Source organism: Carassius carassius, chromosome 26 (assembly GCF_963082965.1).
Source record: "Carassius carassius chromosome 26, fCarCar2.1, whole genome shotgun sequence".
Classification (NCBI taxonomy): Eukaryota; Metazoa; Chordata; class Actinopteri; order Cypriniformes; family Cyprinidae; genus Carassius; species Carassius carassius.
Genome location: NC_081780.1, coordinates 4,621,908 through 4,638,870, shown reverse-complemented (window position 1 = coordinate 4,638,870; position 16,963 = coordinate 4,621,908).

Genomic DNA, 16,963 nt, shown 5'->3' with positions numbered 1-16,963 from the left:
ATAGGTGCAAATTTCAGGGGTTGCTGGTTTGATCCCAGCTGGATAACTGTGATGTGTGTGAAAGAAGGTTTGTCCCAGAGCGATATCCAGCTGTGGTTATTCTTCTCAGCCTGAAAAAATAAAAAAATAAATAAAATCAATGCAGTGAATGTCTGTCCACACGTCGCAGAGCTCTGCTTCTGTTATGGGTTCACATTCCACTTGTTGCTTTCCAATTCCACTTAAAGGGACAATTCACGCAAAAATGAGAATTATGTCATTTACTCACCCTCTAGTTGTTCCAAACCTATATGAGTTTCTTTTCTTTTATTGAACCCTAAAGAACATAGAAGAAGAATGTTGGTAACCACCAAACAGTTTCTTGTAGCCTTTGACTTTAGAATAAAAAAAATACTAAGTTGATGGCTTTGGTATCCAACATTCATCAAAATACCTTCTTTAGTATTCAATGGAAGAAAGAAATTAATGTAGGGTTGGAATAACTTGAGTAACAGTATATAACAAAATTTCAGGTTAATTAAGACTTTTTGATTTAAAATGTATATAATGCAGTCCAATATGTTCATCCCATCCGCCACCAGAGGGAGACATTACACCACAGGAGCCCTGTGTATGCTTTACTGGCTCACAGACGGCACTGGACTGATTTACAATCGAGTTAAATTAATACATAGCCTATAAGAAAACAATTTAAATTCTAAATTTTAATTCGCAAGTTCCTAACACACACACACACACACACACACACACACACACACACAAAAACCAAAATCAAACAAAGACACATATGCAGATTTAACAAAGTCTACATAAATATTTGACTGTAATGTATGTAATGCATATTTGTACATTGAATTATATTTTTTCTTTTCATAGTGTGTGCATCTACAATAAGTGAACCGTGCTGAACCAGCACTGCTTTAAACATGAGAACGGGAAGCAGGAGTGACACTGTTTAAACTGATCAGGACTCTTCAGGACAAGACGGAAAGAGAAACATGCCTCTTTTGTCAAAGCCAGACAAAGCCTTACAGACCTTAAAGTGGGCAATTCAAAATTCTGAAGGGTAAGTTTTCACAAGTAAAAAAGATGGAGGGGAAAAAGTTATCTAAGCCATTACGTTCCTTCACAATAGCTCTGGTTGAAGTTGTGCCTCTTCTGATCTTCTCTCAGCTGGACTTCTGCTTTCCAGCCTGTCTTCTCTGATCTCCAGTCATCCGAGAAGCTTCTGCCAGCCTGCGAGCTGTCAAAGTAGCCCTGGAATCAAACGCCACTCCATGCTCAGCTATGATCAAAGGAACACAGGTAAGGCAGCCACAGAGACACATACAATTGGCATCTAAAAAAGTAAGCCGTCTACCCTCACACCCCTCCCTCCCTCCTGCTTTTTTAATCTCCTGCCTACTCTGACACCGAGAGGAGAAACGTGAAGCACACTGATCAGAATAAAGCAAAGTGATCAGGTTTTGAAGATGTGGGGGGAAGTTTGTTCTCGCCAGAAACTTTTGGACAAAGGGAATTCTGGGATAGAGGTGAGGGCGCTGGGTAAAGGGACATTAAAAACGCTTCACAAGTTTTTTTTTTTTCGGCTTTGAACTATCTTTTCCTTGCTTATAATCCTCTAAACACTGAGATGCCTGTCTCAAGTCAAGCACATCTTTTATTTCTTGACAAAATTACCACACACAAACACACACACACACACACACACACACACACACACACACACACACACACACACACACACACACACACACACACACACACACACACACACACACACACATAATATATGTGTGTATAGAAGGGGCTGGTTGTCAAGGGAAGTTATCTGATCGAATATAAGCTTTGAGTTAAAGTACACAAAGGTTTTTTTTCTCCACTGGATTTAAAATTACAGTATAGAAAAAAAAGCAAGCTTAAGAAAGAGACTGAACTGGCTGCTCACATCTAGTCCCTCAAAGAGAAAAATATTTTAGTAACATTTAAAGTTAATTAACATATTTTGATGTTTATTTTTAAATTGGAGAATATCAAATCAAATCAATCAATAGGAATCTAATACACTATCCTTCCAAGGTTTGGGGTCAGTAAGAGTTTTAAAAAAAATAAATGAATATTGTGATTCATCAAAACGCATTAAATTGATCAAAGGTGACTGTAAAGGCATTTATAATGTTACAGAAGATTTTTGTTTTTAAAATACAACTTTTTATTCATTAAAGAATCCTGGATGAATGAAAATGATCACAAACAGTAAACAGGAAAGATTGTTTTCAACATTATTAAGAAATATTTCTCCTGCAGAAAGTCAACATATTAGAGTGATTTCTGAAGGATGATGTGGCTTTGCATCACAGGAATGAATGAAATTTTAAAATACATTAAAACAGAAAACTTTTTTAAAATTGTTATATTTCTGTTTTTATCGTATTTTGGTCAAATAATTCAAGCCATGTTGAGCATAAGAGACTTTTCCAAAACATCAAAAATGATTCCAAACCCAAATGACATTTCTATTTTGGCTTTTAACGTCATGTTAGTAATGACGACTCATATGACATTTAAGTCATCAGAGTAAGCAAAACAATTAATGATAGGGACACAGTGTGGTTTAGTGTTGTCTCTCGCACACAAAACACAATCAGAAAAATATACATGACACTAAAATAACAATATACAGCAAATACTATTAAATCTAATAATTATGGAACAAAAGTTTATATTAAAAATGAATAACATCTCACTTTCTAGGTTCAAGATGCATGTCAGAAAGTGTAGAGACTTCCCATTTGCACCCGGTTCCAGGGACGAAGAAAAAGAGGAAATAGATAAAGGTTTATCTAGGATCAAGTCTTGCTGATCTTGATGGCCAACAGTTCTAGCAAGAGATCAACCAACCGCTGACTTCACAGAAAAAACACCTGCAGCCGACAATCACAGGTAATCTTTCATTAAACTCTATCTGCCACACACACAAGAACTATTCACCTAGCTGGCTACTTCTGCTACGTGTTTATGATGAAGAAATATTACACAGAAGTTTATGTCCGGTAACCAGGGATGCTTATGCATACGCTAGTATATGTTATGAGAGAGCAGATATATATTGTAATTTAATGGTCTCATTTAAACAATATTTCAGTAAATACACACACACACACACACATTATTCAGATTTGCCAGTTTATCACAAATCACTTTTTGAAATAATAATCATTGTAGAACAAGAAACAATTCTATCCAACCTGCCTAAGAACACACATTAAGGATTAATATTTCAGTCCTGAAACTGCATGTTGTCCTTTCACACAAAGTGAAGATGTTTACAATAATTTACTAAGATGTGTTCTTGTATACCGAAAGTAGTGGATGTTAAGTATTTAAAAAGGTACTAAAATGTCTCTGGAGGTACTAAAATTTATGCAATAGGCATATGCTTTTGATATGCATCATCTTCAGTTGGCATAGATTGTTTAAATTTCCAAAATGCTTAAACTAATAAAAAGCTACTAGTTGATCCAGATAAAAGTGTTTGCAAAATGTATAAATGTCAAACAGATCTTTTGAGAGGGGCTTTTTCTGAATCTGCTCTTGAGTAATGCATTTCTAGTAATCGCTTTGTGTTTGCAAGATTAGTGTCTACAGAAACAAAGTGACATGGCAAAAAAAGGATAACTATTAAAAAACAAAAATGGAGAAGCGGGTGCCTCCACCACATTCTTTAATAAACTTCCTCCATTGGGTCTCTTCACGTATATTGTTTTACATACAGGAAATTCCATCTGTCATGGGATTTTTCACCCATTGCAGGATGTGGTTTCCTTTGCATTCATATTAAAGGATGCCACTTATGGGGGCAGGGGCACATGAGTGACTTTCACAATCACAACACGAGGTATGACTTCACAAAAACAGCACATTGATTTATATTTGACAGTTAAAATGATTGTTCAGAACAATTAGCCATATCAGGGTGATTGAAAAGCATGGACAAAGAAAATAGTGTGCAATGGGCTGAATGCACCCAGATGTAAAACACCTTTCTAAAACACCTCGTCACTAAGCACGGCAAAATTTCAATATGTGCAATGACAGTTGGTTGAGCTTGAGATAAAGTAATCAACGATTTAATGATTTTTAATGTCGCATAGTTTTGTTAATCATTTTAATTAAAAAATAAATGAACAGAAAATCAAATAAACAGCTAAGTACTAATAACATGTAAGTACTAAGTACTAATTGTGCAATGTAAATTGCAATTGTTATTATTTTTAATTATTTATGTTTTAGAATTTGTTTTTATAATGTTTTTTTTTAGAATGATTTCTTTATATTTTATAATTTTATTGTGGTATAGCATATAGTTGGGCTAAAGCATATTATATATGCTAGATGCATTTAATTGTCCAAATGAAATTACAATTACAATGCAAAGTTCTACTTGTAATATATAATTGTAATATATTAAATTTACATAATTTGGGATCAGAAAATATTTTCTTCAGTTGAACTGTACCCTACACCAGAATATGATTATGAAATAAAAAACAAGTATTATTTTTATGATTATTTTCTTTATTAATAAATTAATAATAATAATAAATATTCACCACCAACTTTGGGACTTGGAACTAATATATAACTAATATATTTTTTTCTTTAGCTCAGTGATGGTATCATACACCATAATAAAATCTAAAACAAGAAATAATTATAAATAATAATAATAATAATAATATTTTTATTCACTTTTGTACTACACATTTCCTTTAGCCCCACTGTGCTATAACACAATAAAATAATAGAATATAAAAAATAAAGAAGTAATTCTGAAAAACATTATGAAAACTAATTCTAAAATATAAATAATTAAAAGAAATAGTAAAGTAAATTATCCATAAACTTAAAAGCTAAATAAAATAATAGAATATAAAAAAAGAAGAAAAATAAACATTTATAAACCAAACCTTGGGGCCAGGAAACAAACATTCTCATATTTAGCAGTTGTCACTCATACCAGGCATTACATAATGTTGCATGTCAGGAGAGATATAAAGCAGAAGTGCGGTGCGGTCGATGGGCAATAATGCTGAGCGTCTGAAGACTAGCATATGGGAATCTTTCACTTTTACTTGAAATGGTCAGAAAGAAAAGAACACGCATGGAGATATCAGAGACAGATGAGCAAGAGCCGTCCACAGATTAATGTCATTTATATGAAGAGAGAGAATGAGTGAGAAATTGAGAGCAGGAGATTCGCAGGTGTTGATCAATGTCAGGCGGCACGCAGAGGTGATCCGAGACACAGACAAGGTGAAAATAGGGAGGGAAAGGAATCTAACATTTGAATGACAATGAGATAATGGATAAGTCAAAAATCTGAGACACAAGGTATGAGGAGGAAAAATTAGAAACCGTGTGCATAAAGTTAGGAGACATGGAGATGGACTGAACAGAACCCCATCATTCCAGTGGCTTTAGCTCCAGATGAATCCTCAAATGAATTCATCTCTTACTTTTGCTGCATTGTTTTCCTTAAAACATCTTTTACAACGCTAACTCTTTTCACATTTAGTTTACTAACTCTTTAACAAGAGTTACTAGTATCCTAGTTCACATATGCATGTATTTAAATACAGATATTTAATTAAATATTTTCAGATTTATATTTAGATGTCATTTTATAGATTCTATCATATTATTTTACAGTACATTTTTAAAATATAATTGAATTGACAAAACAAGGCATTATAATTATATTATATAACTAAATATAGTTATAAATAAAATATCCCATATAACCATATCACATAGACATCCTACAAAGAGAGCACGAGGCTTAAAATATAGCATAAAAGGACAAAATATTTGTTTTAGTGATTATGTTATTAGAAATTGAATAGTGATATTGATTTTTGAGCTTGATGTACTAAACAAAAGAGAACTTTTAGAACCATAAGGAATCATTAGTACTTCAGCAGATCTTAAAGTTTATGAAGATTTTTTTTTTGGAAGCACAGTGTAATAAAATCCATACAATGTAATTATTATAGTAAATATAATAACTAGGTACTCACCCTGAACCTGCCCATAAACCCAAGTACTTACCTTATATTATCCAGTACTTAAAGTGCAACATTATTGTTAAAGATTTGTAATTTTAAAATGATTATTTTTCTTTCATATCTATATTTATTTTGACATTTCTTTAAGCTACAATGGGGCTAAACTCTAGTCCCAAACTACTACTACTACTATTATTATTATTTGAAAGAGAATTCCATAATATACATAATTCACATTTTTAAATGGAATTTACATCATAGAATAGAGAAACAAAAACTTTTAAGAATCATGAAATACTAAATTATGACTAAAATATACTGTAAGTAGACTTAAGGGGGAGATATTATCTAAAAATGATATAAAAAAAGATGTAATTTTTGTATGACAGTATGATAAGACAGAGAAGCTCACCTCTGATTCACACAGCTGCGCTTGCTCAATATCTGACCATCGCCCACCCAGCTCTGAAAGGTCACAAGATTGCCACTGTCCTGAGAAAGAGAAGTGTAGAGAGATGCAGGGTGAGCATTTATTGTATGACAATATTTGGCCGAGATACAACTATTTGAAAATCTGGAATCTGAAGGTGCAAAAAATCTAAATCTTGAGAAAATCACCTTTAAAGTTGTCCAAATGATTTCTTAGCAATGCATATTACCAATCAAAAATTAGGTTTTAATATATTTACAGTAGGAAATTTACAAAATATCTTCATGGAACATGATCTTAATGATTTTTGGCATAAAACTAAAATCCATAATTTTGACCCATATATTGTTTTTTTTGGCTATTGCTACAAATATACCCCAGGGACTTAAGACTGGTTTTGTGCTCCAAGGTCACATTTATATATTACAGTAATTAATTTATTAAATTATATATATATATATATATATATATATATATAATATTTTTCAAATATATTATATTAATACAATACATTGCAATGCAAATAAAGATGAGAACTATTGTATTCTTATCAAAACATAAATTAATGATTTATTAAAAAACTTGATCTTGACATCCCACTTCAGTAAATTTAAATGTAAAAAATTTAGATTTAAAATCTGCTAAATAAATTAATCATTATTTCACAGATTTGTTTAATTGTTTGACAGAAAAAAGTATGATGTTTTAATATAATTTTTAATAAATTAATACTTTTATTGTATTATTATTATTATTATTATTATTATTATTATTAATAGTAGTAGTAGTGTTTTGCATAAATAATCTAAATGATTAAAAGATACTGTGATAATATTATATTAATATTATTTTATTAAATGCATTATGTTTTAACAATCATATACACTACTGTAATATTATCATCTTCACATTTTATTATATATTTATTCAAAATGAAATGATTTTGATACTTCTGTCAAAATGTAAAAAAAAAAAAAAATTAATAATAATAATAATTTTGTAAAAGAAATTAGTCACTTTAAGAAACTGTGTAATGGTTGAAGATGTTTGCCTAATAGACTGAGTTTCATTGTGCAAGCAAAAGAAAAACTGAAAGTTAAGCAAATGATCAAAATTCTCCTCATCTCAAGTCTTCAAAGCCGACTTCCATGCTGCCTACACAGTGTCCTCTTGTGGGAATCAGAGGAACTGCAGTCAAAGCTGTAATACACTGGGTTCCTCTCCGACATTCAAGTGTGATATCTTCACCCAGCCCAGATAAGTTCATAAAGGGCAGGAATCAAACTCTCGGCATTCACATTCCAGACTTCATATTGCTTAATGACAGGGAGGAAGTCTGAATTGCCTTGTCGAGGAGAGGCGGTTTTGGTGCTCTTATGAGTAGTGCCATCATGACAGCGTGGTGATGAAGGAGCTCTCCACAGCGAGCGATGGTTGGAGAGCCCTCGAGAACATGTCCACCCACCCTGAGTCTGTTTCCCTACAGCGTCTATGAGGCCCACAGAGCAGCTCTCGTATCACACGAGGCAGGGTTCAGACACAAGTGAGGCTCGGCTCACCTCGTCCAATCAGTGACAGCCGAGGGGTTCATGGGAAGGTGAGGCGCTGCTCAACCTTGGCCAATCAGAGATGACATTGAATGTTTCCTGTGGCTCTTGGGTTTAATCGAGACTCAATGTCTGAGATGAGACCGACTCAAGAAGAGCGCCGGCTAGACAGACACAAACACAAGCCTTAACTTCCCTTTCTGATGCATTTGGGAAAAGCTGCTAATATTGTTTCTTCTGCATCTGAACTATGTTCCAGTAACATAATAAGAAGAACTTCCCCAAACAGGGTGCACAAGAAAACACCAACAGCAGTGGGGGGAAGTTTATCGCATTATAAAACACAAAATTGAAAATGTACTCACCTTCAGGCCACCTAAGATGTAGAGGAGTTTGTTTCTACATTATAACAGGTTTGGAGAAATGTAGCATTATATCACTTTCTCACCAGTGGATCATCTGCAGTGAATGGGTGCCATCAGAATTAGATTCTAAACATATGATAAAACATATGATAACAGCTGATAAAAAGTCACTATAATCCACACCACTCCAGTCCATCAATTGACATCTTGTGTTTGTGAGAAGCAAATCCAAAGTACATTTACAGAAAGTACAGTCCATTATCTATAAAAACGTTTCCTCCAGTCAAAAAGTCCATCCCGTTGTCCTTTCACATCAAAATCCACTCGCATATTTGTTTATAACAATAATGTTTTGAACTGTTTTCACTTGTTTAGCACAAAGACTTTTTGCTTAAAACTCTAATTGTTGGACGAGTGGTGTGGATTACTTGTGGATTATTGTGTTTTATCAGTTGTGTGGACTCTCATTCTGACGGCACCCATTCACTGCAGAGGAGCTGATGTAATACAACTGATGAAATAAATTTCTCCAAATCTATTAAGAAGAAACCAATTCTTTTGGGATCCCCTGAGGGCAAGTACATTTTCAGCAAATTTGTATTTTGGGCGAACTACTCTTTTAATGGCAAGTATTTCACTGTTTTCCTATAAATCTTATGGCCCCACCGAGTGATATCACATACAAAAACCCATTACCTTCTCACTATTGTAGTGAACCCGAGTGTAAGTAAAATGTGCAAAATCTTCTCTGGCTTCATCAGGAGTGGGGAATGCAAACAGTGACTTCACATGCCAGCTCAGTGGGTATCTCTAACAGGATTACAACAGAGATACACACCTGAGACTGTGACTGAACAGTCAAACTGTCCAGACAGGCTCTATTACATCTGCCAGATTACACTAAACATGAAAAATCACCAATGCAAATAAACTCATAAATCCTCAGCACTGTACAAATGAACTAGAAGAAAATACAGACAGAGATGATGAACGAACCCAGAGGGAGCACTGTAGGAACTATTCGAACATTTGCAGTCAAGATCAAGAAACTTTTAAATGCATGCTATTGCAATGCAATGCAATAAAAGTTAATTAACATCTACTATAACATAATATTTTAATAATACTTCAGAATCAGAATACATGGGTAACTAGCTAAAGTATCAACATGTTTTGTATGAAGAATTTTGGTTAGACAAAAGACAAAAATGCAAAATAAATTAATAATAAAATATAAAAATTACCAGGAATAAAAATAAAAATAATAATAATAAAAAAATGTTTTTGGGCATCCCGAGTTCGAGTCCTGGCTCGTGGACCTTTCCCGATCCCATCCCCACTCTTTCTCCCACTTTGCTTCCTCTCTAAATACTGTCCTGTCACAATAAAAGACAAATTACCAAAAAAATTTATAAATAAAAAAAAAATAAACCTTTTTGGGCACATCTATATAACAAATAAACAAAGACATTTAGAAAGCTCATTAAAAGTAGTTCATCTATTTACCATAAGCTCACATGTGATAAATAAAAACGGAGTTTAATGCACTGTATGAATGACCCAGCTACAACAGCTTTTATTTCAGTGTGTTTAAAATGCATTGCTTCATCTCTAAGTCAGTCCATTATCCAGACCCAGTGACTTGGGACCCGAGCACAGGCAGAAGCACCATAGCCCTGCTCGGCATCTGAGGAAAGCAGAAAACCAAGAATTAACTGTGAAAAGAGCAAATAAATAGGTGCTTCTACTTGAAAAGCCTGTAACAAAGCCTTTTGAGGACCTGAGAGAAGACATGAGACAGAAAGAGGGAGAGAGAGAGAGAGGAAACAAGTGTTTTGTCTCAGCCCAGAGCTGGTGGAGGGGCAAACTGCCACACAAGGCCGTTTTTGAGGGAAAGCTTTTAATGAAGCCCGGGGGGAAAGGAGAGCTCATCAGACGGAGACACATCCTCTAAGATCTCTCTTTTTCTCTCCCACACATTGTATATCACATACATTCACATATACATACTCTAAAGCTCTTTCTCTAGACTTTTAACAAGAGCATGGCATGATTTTATCCTCTGAGGGCATTTCACCTGAGGCTACAATTCCTAAGTATATCCTATACTCTCTTGTCTCCACCTACACAACCAGCTAACCAATGACCCATAAGCCTGAAGGGTTTTACTATATACTGTAAATCACTAGTTAAAGCTCACCAGTGTCTCGTTGACCTCATCTCGACCCTGGTGACATCCAAAAATGACCCCTTTGCAAATTAACAATACTGACAGGGAGAAAAGCCACGTTTATCATCAAAAAGCTGATGTTTAGTGCCAAAATGACTTGTCACCTTGTTGCTTACTGGCTCAAGTTACTCCCATGATATTCTGGGGCCTCATTTATGAATGGTGCGTAGAAAAGTTTCTATATTTTTTTATATTTACACACATACCAACATACAAGTCAGTAGATCACACACTTTGCGTGAAACTGTGGTATGTTGATAAATGAGGGCCCTGGTCCCTAGAAATGACAACTATCTTTAATGCATTTTACTATAATTTGTTTTATTATCCAAAAGGCCTAAATCCTAAGTGCAAAACACCTGATCACCTGTATGAGACCTATGGGCAATATGCACACACAAAAAAAGCTTCAGCAAGCACCAGTAATGAATTATTTACAAAAAATGTAAATCAACATGCCAAATGCAGCAGGTTGTGGGTTTAGCACGACAACCTGTTTGCCAGCATGCCCCTTGAATCCAGATGAACGCCAAATATAGGGTTTTACTGTTTGGTAAATTGTAGTAAATAGAAAAATGGCTTGGGATTTCTAACCTCTGGATGTGTCAAACATTGCCTCTGCTGCAGACATAGAGTCCTGTGACAAAAACTCTGGTTTAGTGTCATTACCTTCCCTCATTATAGTATTAGCTCTATAAAATGCCCCTGTTGTTTTGGGAGGAATACTTACCTGGCTCATAATGGAGAGGCTCACACACAAATAGTGACCCAATGTGGACACAAACCCAAGTGAAGCACATACAGGGACGATTGTCTCAAATGAAGGAAGCTAAAATCAGCTCTGTCCCCGGAATGCTGACAGATGGACAGGAACATTCTTTAGCAGCATTTCAGTCCATCTCTGAGTCTGACTGGTGTCTAGGATCGCATCGGCAATGCTGACAGGAAGAGAGAAATAATGAGGGAATACAGAGAGAGAAGGCAATTTAACATCACTTGCACCATGCATGGAAGTAGAGAGGTGTGAGCAAAAAAGAAGGAAGACTTGCCAATTACGTTGTGCTCAACCTCCTGCTCCTCCATTATGGAGCTCTTTCCTTTCACAGTGCTGTCTGGCTCTCAGCGTGGCCTTTCTGATTGTGTGAGGCGTCACGGCCTCACTGATCTCTCGCCGATACAATGAGATCCTCAAGCTGCATAACTCTACATCATACCTACATATCGCAACATATCGAATATCTGAATTTAAAGCATGTAGAAGAGTCGAACAATAAAGAAGAATCATTCCTTGCATATGCACCGTGGTCAAACATGGAAAGCGAACAGCTTTTAAAATGTATCATTTAAAGTGTAGCTACATCAGGATGAGAGAGACAGATACTCAAATAGAAAAAGACAGTCAGATAGATAGATAAATATGAGAGTCAGGCAGATAGACAGACAGATAAATGCTGTTGAGTCTGTTGAGTGGACTTTAGTTTGGCGACCTAGTTTTCTCAGACTTCCAGTTCTCCCTCCAGTCATCCCTGTGTCTGTCAAGTTCATTAGCCCCTCATCATTCAGGAGAAACGGCCCAAATCACACACTGTCCCGCAGAAAAGACATGTTCTCATAAGCCCATTACGTCTGAGATCTCAGAGTGGTATCTGTGTCCATCAGAGCCGGTCATGCCACAGTCTCAGGAACAATGTCCTCTCCTCAGGACCAGTGTGGGATCAGCGCTGAAGAACAACAGGCCATTTGCAGCCAATTTCCAGCTCAGCACATCATCATAGACCAAAAATATTCACACAAAGACTGAATAAAATCAGAACAACTAATCATAAAGAAGAATGATGCAATGTCTACATGTTTTCCAAGCCAATAATTTAGACTTTTAGTATTGATATTCTTCTGTAAATAACACTTAGATAGTATGATAAAATGAAAAATCAAACAATCATTATAAATTTCCTTCAATAATATATCACAATAATGTGTAAATGACCGTGCAACATGATTCAAACACTTTCAAACCGTCCGTCACTTTCAGATGAGAATCTACTGCTGTTAAAGTTACTAAAACTGAATGTGTTTTTTTTTTACACGGAAATCACTGATTGAGTGTGACAGATGAACTGAGAGACAATATTTGCGGCACGCTGCCTCTCATTATTCCAGCTCTGTTTCAATCATCTCATGCAGAGCTGACGTGAGTCTAAACAAAGACGCATGGCAAAACATGATCACAGGCTGAAAGAAAACATCCCTCAAATGTGATTTCAGATGAACCCAAGGGACAGTACACTCAACTCACTTATTTAAATTCATTTGTACATCTTTACAGATTCTTGCTTACATGTCACACAGATTTATTCAAGATTTAAATCCAAGCAGAATGTTTTGAAAATGGCTAAATTTGAGTGAAACAAGCATTGGATGAACACATTTAAATCCACTAAATAAAAGGATATAAATAATGTAGATACAGTGACATATCACATTTGATAGCTCGCTCATCTCTCGTGTTGTGTTTTCACTGTGCAGCATTAGGAATCCACAATGTTCCAGTCATTCTCCACTGTTGAATCGGCCCCTGCGACTAATATAGCAAACCAGCAAAACCAGTGGGTCCCAGGACCCTCTTTCTCCTCCTGCCCCTACACCTACAACACCGAATCAAACCCAGGCCCCCACCCCAGCAGTCAGCCCTCCACCCAGCCCTGGACTCGATGGGAGGTATGCAAAATCACTAACACATCATTTCGTTTTTGCATGATGGCATTTAAATGAATAGTTTGTTTTTTCTTTGCAACAATTTTGCATTAAATCATCTGCTCACCAGTGGATCCTCTGCAGTGAATGGGTGCCATCAAACAGCTGATAGGCAGAAGTGACGGTTTAAAGTTAAAATGCCTTGATGAATTTGTTTCGTTCAAAGCTTTTCACTTCATCAGAAATTAATTGGTGAACTGGAATCATGTTTTTATCAGCTATTTGGACTCTCATTCTGATGGCACCCATTCACTGCAGAGGATCCACAGGTGAGAAAGTGCAATGCTAAATTTCTCCTAAACTGTTAAATTGAAGAAACAAACTCATCTACATCTTGGTTGGCCTGTGGGAGAGTAACTTTGAAACAAAATTTCATTTTTGGTTCAACAACCCTTTGAAATTGTGAAAAACAGAACATTTTAACAGTTAACAGTTTATGAAACTGAATGCTTTTTTGGATTACAACTATGTCTTCTTGGACAACATGTCTTGACTGTGGAACTGTGAGTTAAGTGGCATTCACAGCATATATTAGATCAATTTGGGGTTTGTGTTGACTAAGTCAATCTTTATTTGGCAGTCATTAGCACCCATGAGTTCTGGCAGCATCATTACAGCTGATCTTAATTTAGTTACATGCATCATAACACAAATTAAAATGATATCTTGGGGTGGAGGGAGCAAGAACTCACACATGATCTGAGAGAGAGAGAGAGAGAGAGAGTGTTAATCACTTGGCATGTATGTGAATGTTATTATTATTACATTGTTTCATTGGTTTATGACTTTATTCTAATAAATTAAGCCTATGAATAATATTAGATTTAATAATAAAAAAAAGTATAAGTGACAGGGTGACAACCAATGTGCCATATAAAACAAATCAAATCTATATAAAAATTCTTAGATACCAGGAATAAATAACTGCTAAGATTTCATATTTCATTAACAGCACATCCTGCACTTGTAAACACTGTATGTATTAAACATGTGTGAAATGCATTGTACAAAATCAGTCTTTTTTCTCCTTTCTGCCGCATTGATACTTAACCTCATAATGTGATTATAGATGCATGCCTGTGTCCACACATTTGAGTCAGAAACCACCCAAACAGCCCTTTGTGTGGCAGAACTCATTTGTCTGGAATTCCAATGCTGTGGATTTGCTGGTGGTTTTGTTTCGGAGCGTAATTCCACACTATGTGCTGACAGAACACAAGACCTCTGTTACTGTAATCACACTAGTCACATTCGACAAGTGTTTATTTTGACTGTAAAAAGCAAAAGGTCCTGAACTGGGCTGTGAATTTGTTTCTATATACTTTTGGTCACTTCTATGTTTTTTTGTTTTAGTTTTTTTTTTTTGCAAAGGATTAAGGAAAAGCCAGTTTTGTGAGTTGCTTGATTTTGAATAGTTCAGAAGATTCACTGAGTTTTCAGTTATGTTTTCTAAAAGTATCAACTGAGAAATGGCAAAAGTTGGCATAGTGATATAATAAATATATATGTGTGTGTGTGTGTATACTATATAGATGTATATACAAATATGTATGTATAGATAGATAGATATTAACATTTAAATAGCTATTTTAATTACTTTACATACACATATCTAATTAAAATGTAATTACACTATATATATATATATATATATATATATATATATATATATATATATATATATATATATACAGTACACACACACACACATATATATATATAGTAAATTTATATATAAAGAGAAAGTGTAAAATAAAATTGTTTATTACATTTTATTATTTTAAATAAAAAGAAAACAATTTGAAAGAATAGAAAATAATAGAGAATGTTAGTGTTAGTGGTTTAATTATTATTATTTTTAAATATAGATATTTGTATTTTATTATAAAATGTATTATTTTTAAATGATAAAAATAACTAAAATTTATCACAGGTAACTTTATATATTAAAAAATGTTAAAAAAAAAGACTCATAATAATAATAAATCTAATTTGTGATCATTTGTCAATGAGTTATGATCTTTTTAAATTGATCAGACAAAAGAAAAACACACTTCAGCTGCACTTTTAAAAACTGTCAGAAGAAGAAAGCTAGAAATCAGGTTTTCAGACGGAAAAGCAAAGCAACAGTCAGTTTTAGGGGATAAAAAGGGAATAGAAGAGGCTGGAGCACATCAAAGCTGCCTTGTGTTTGCTCTGGTCCACAAGAGGCCTTTCATGTGTTAAAGTGTGTGTGTGTGTGTGTGTGTGTGTGTGTGTGTGTGCGCGCGTCTGTGTTTTGGTGTGGGGCTGTGTATTTCAAACCCTGCAGCACTACCTGTGTTTGGAGGAAAGAGTCTCATCTCTCTGAAGCGCTCTGTCCCTTGAGGCTACGGCAGACGTACACACACACTTTCACTCATGAAGGCACAGATGTATAAGTGTGTATCTACACGCCCCCTGTCTATACGGTTTATCTCGAGTGTGTCAAAGGCAAGTCGTGGAGTTGAAGGGTTATGGGAAGATGTGTTATAAGGAGACGGAGATGTTGGGGGTGATGTTTGGATCCTGACTGACTAATAGGAAACCAAGCAGACTGTGAGGGGGACCACCCACAACGTCTGGCTCAGACCTAAATTCTGTCTGACATCCTGAAAGCCACTGGACTGGCAGGAGGAGGCAAGGTCAACAGATGTATAATGGGACAGACAGTTGTGTAGCGTAGATTAAATTGAATTGTGGGGACTTTCCATAGATTTCTATTACTTTTATACTGACCAAACAGTATTTTCTATCCCCTTACCCGAAACCTACCCCTTACAGAAAACCTGTTAGCTTCATCACACACCACAGGCCGGTCCCCACATTGTCAAAAATGGCAGGTTTTACTATCCTTGTGGGGACATTTGGTCCCCTTAATGTAGCATAAACAAGTACACACAAAATTCAATTATTGAAATAGACATTAACTGAAATAAAAAAATAAAACATCTAAAATATTTGTATTTTTTAAAAATTATTTCTATAAAACAAAACAAAAAAAATGTATTAAACTATAAAAAGTAACTATAAAATAAACTATAAAAAATATAAAGTGTAGACATATTTAAATCAAATATGAGAAACTAATATAAAAGACAAAAAACACTTCAAAATTACTCAAACTTTAACTGAAATTAAAATGAAAAGAGAAAACATAAATAAAAAAGAAAATAAAAATATTAACAAAAACTACAATAGTATATTCTAAAATAACACTTGTCCTCGTCTTACATTTTATTCTTTTTTTTGATAACGCGCTTCACTGAGATGTGCATCACAATATATAAGAACAAATCGGTTATTATGTATTTTACTACTAATTTATATAAATGCATTTATTGGTGTTGTGTCAGCTTATTAAATGTCTGCATGTCCCAGTTTAAGTGTATGTTTATACTACCAAAAAGTAACCAATTTGGCATTATGCATTTATAGAACTGCATATTTGCATTGATAAACAAATAAAACTGATACTTATGCACTCATTTGGTATGAAATCTATTTTGCAATGAATAAGCATTTCTAAGGCAGGGTGGGTGAAGCGCAGC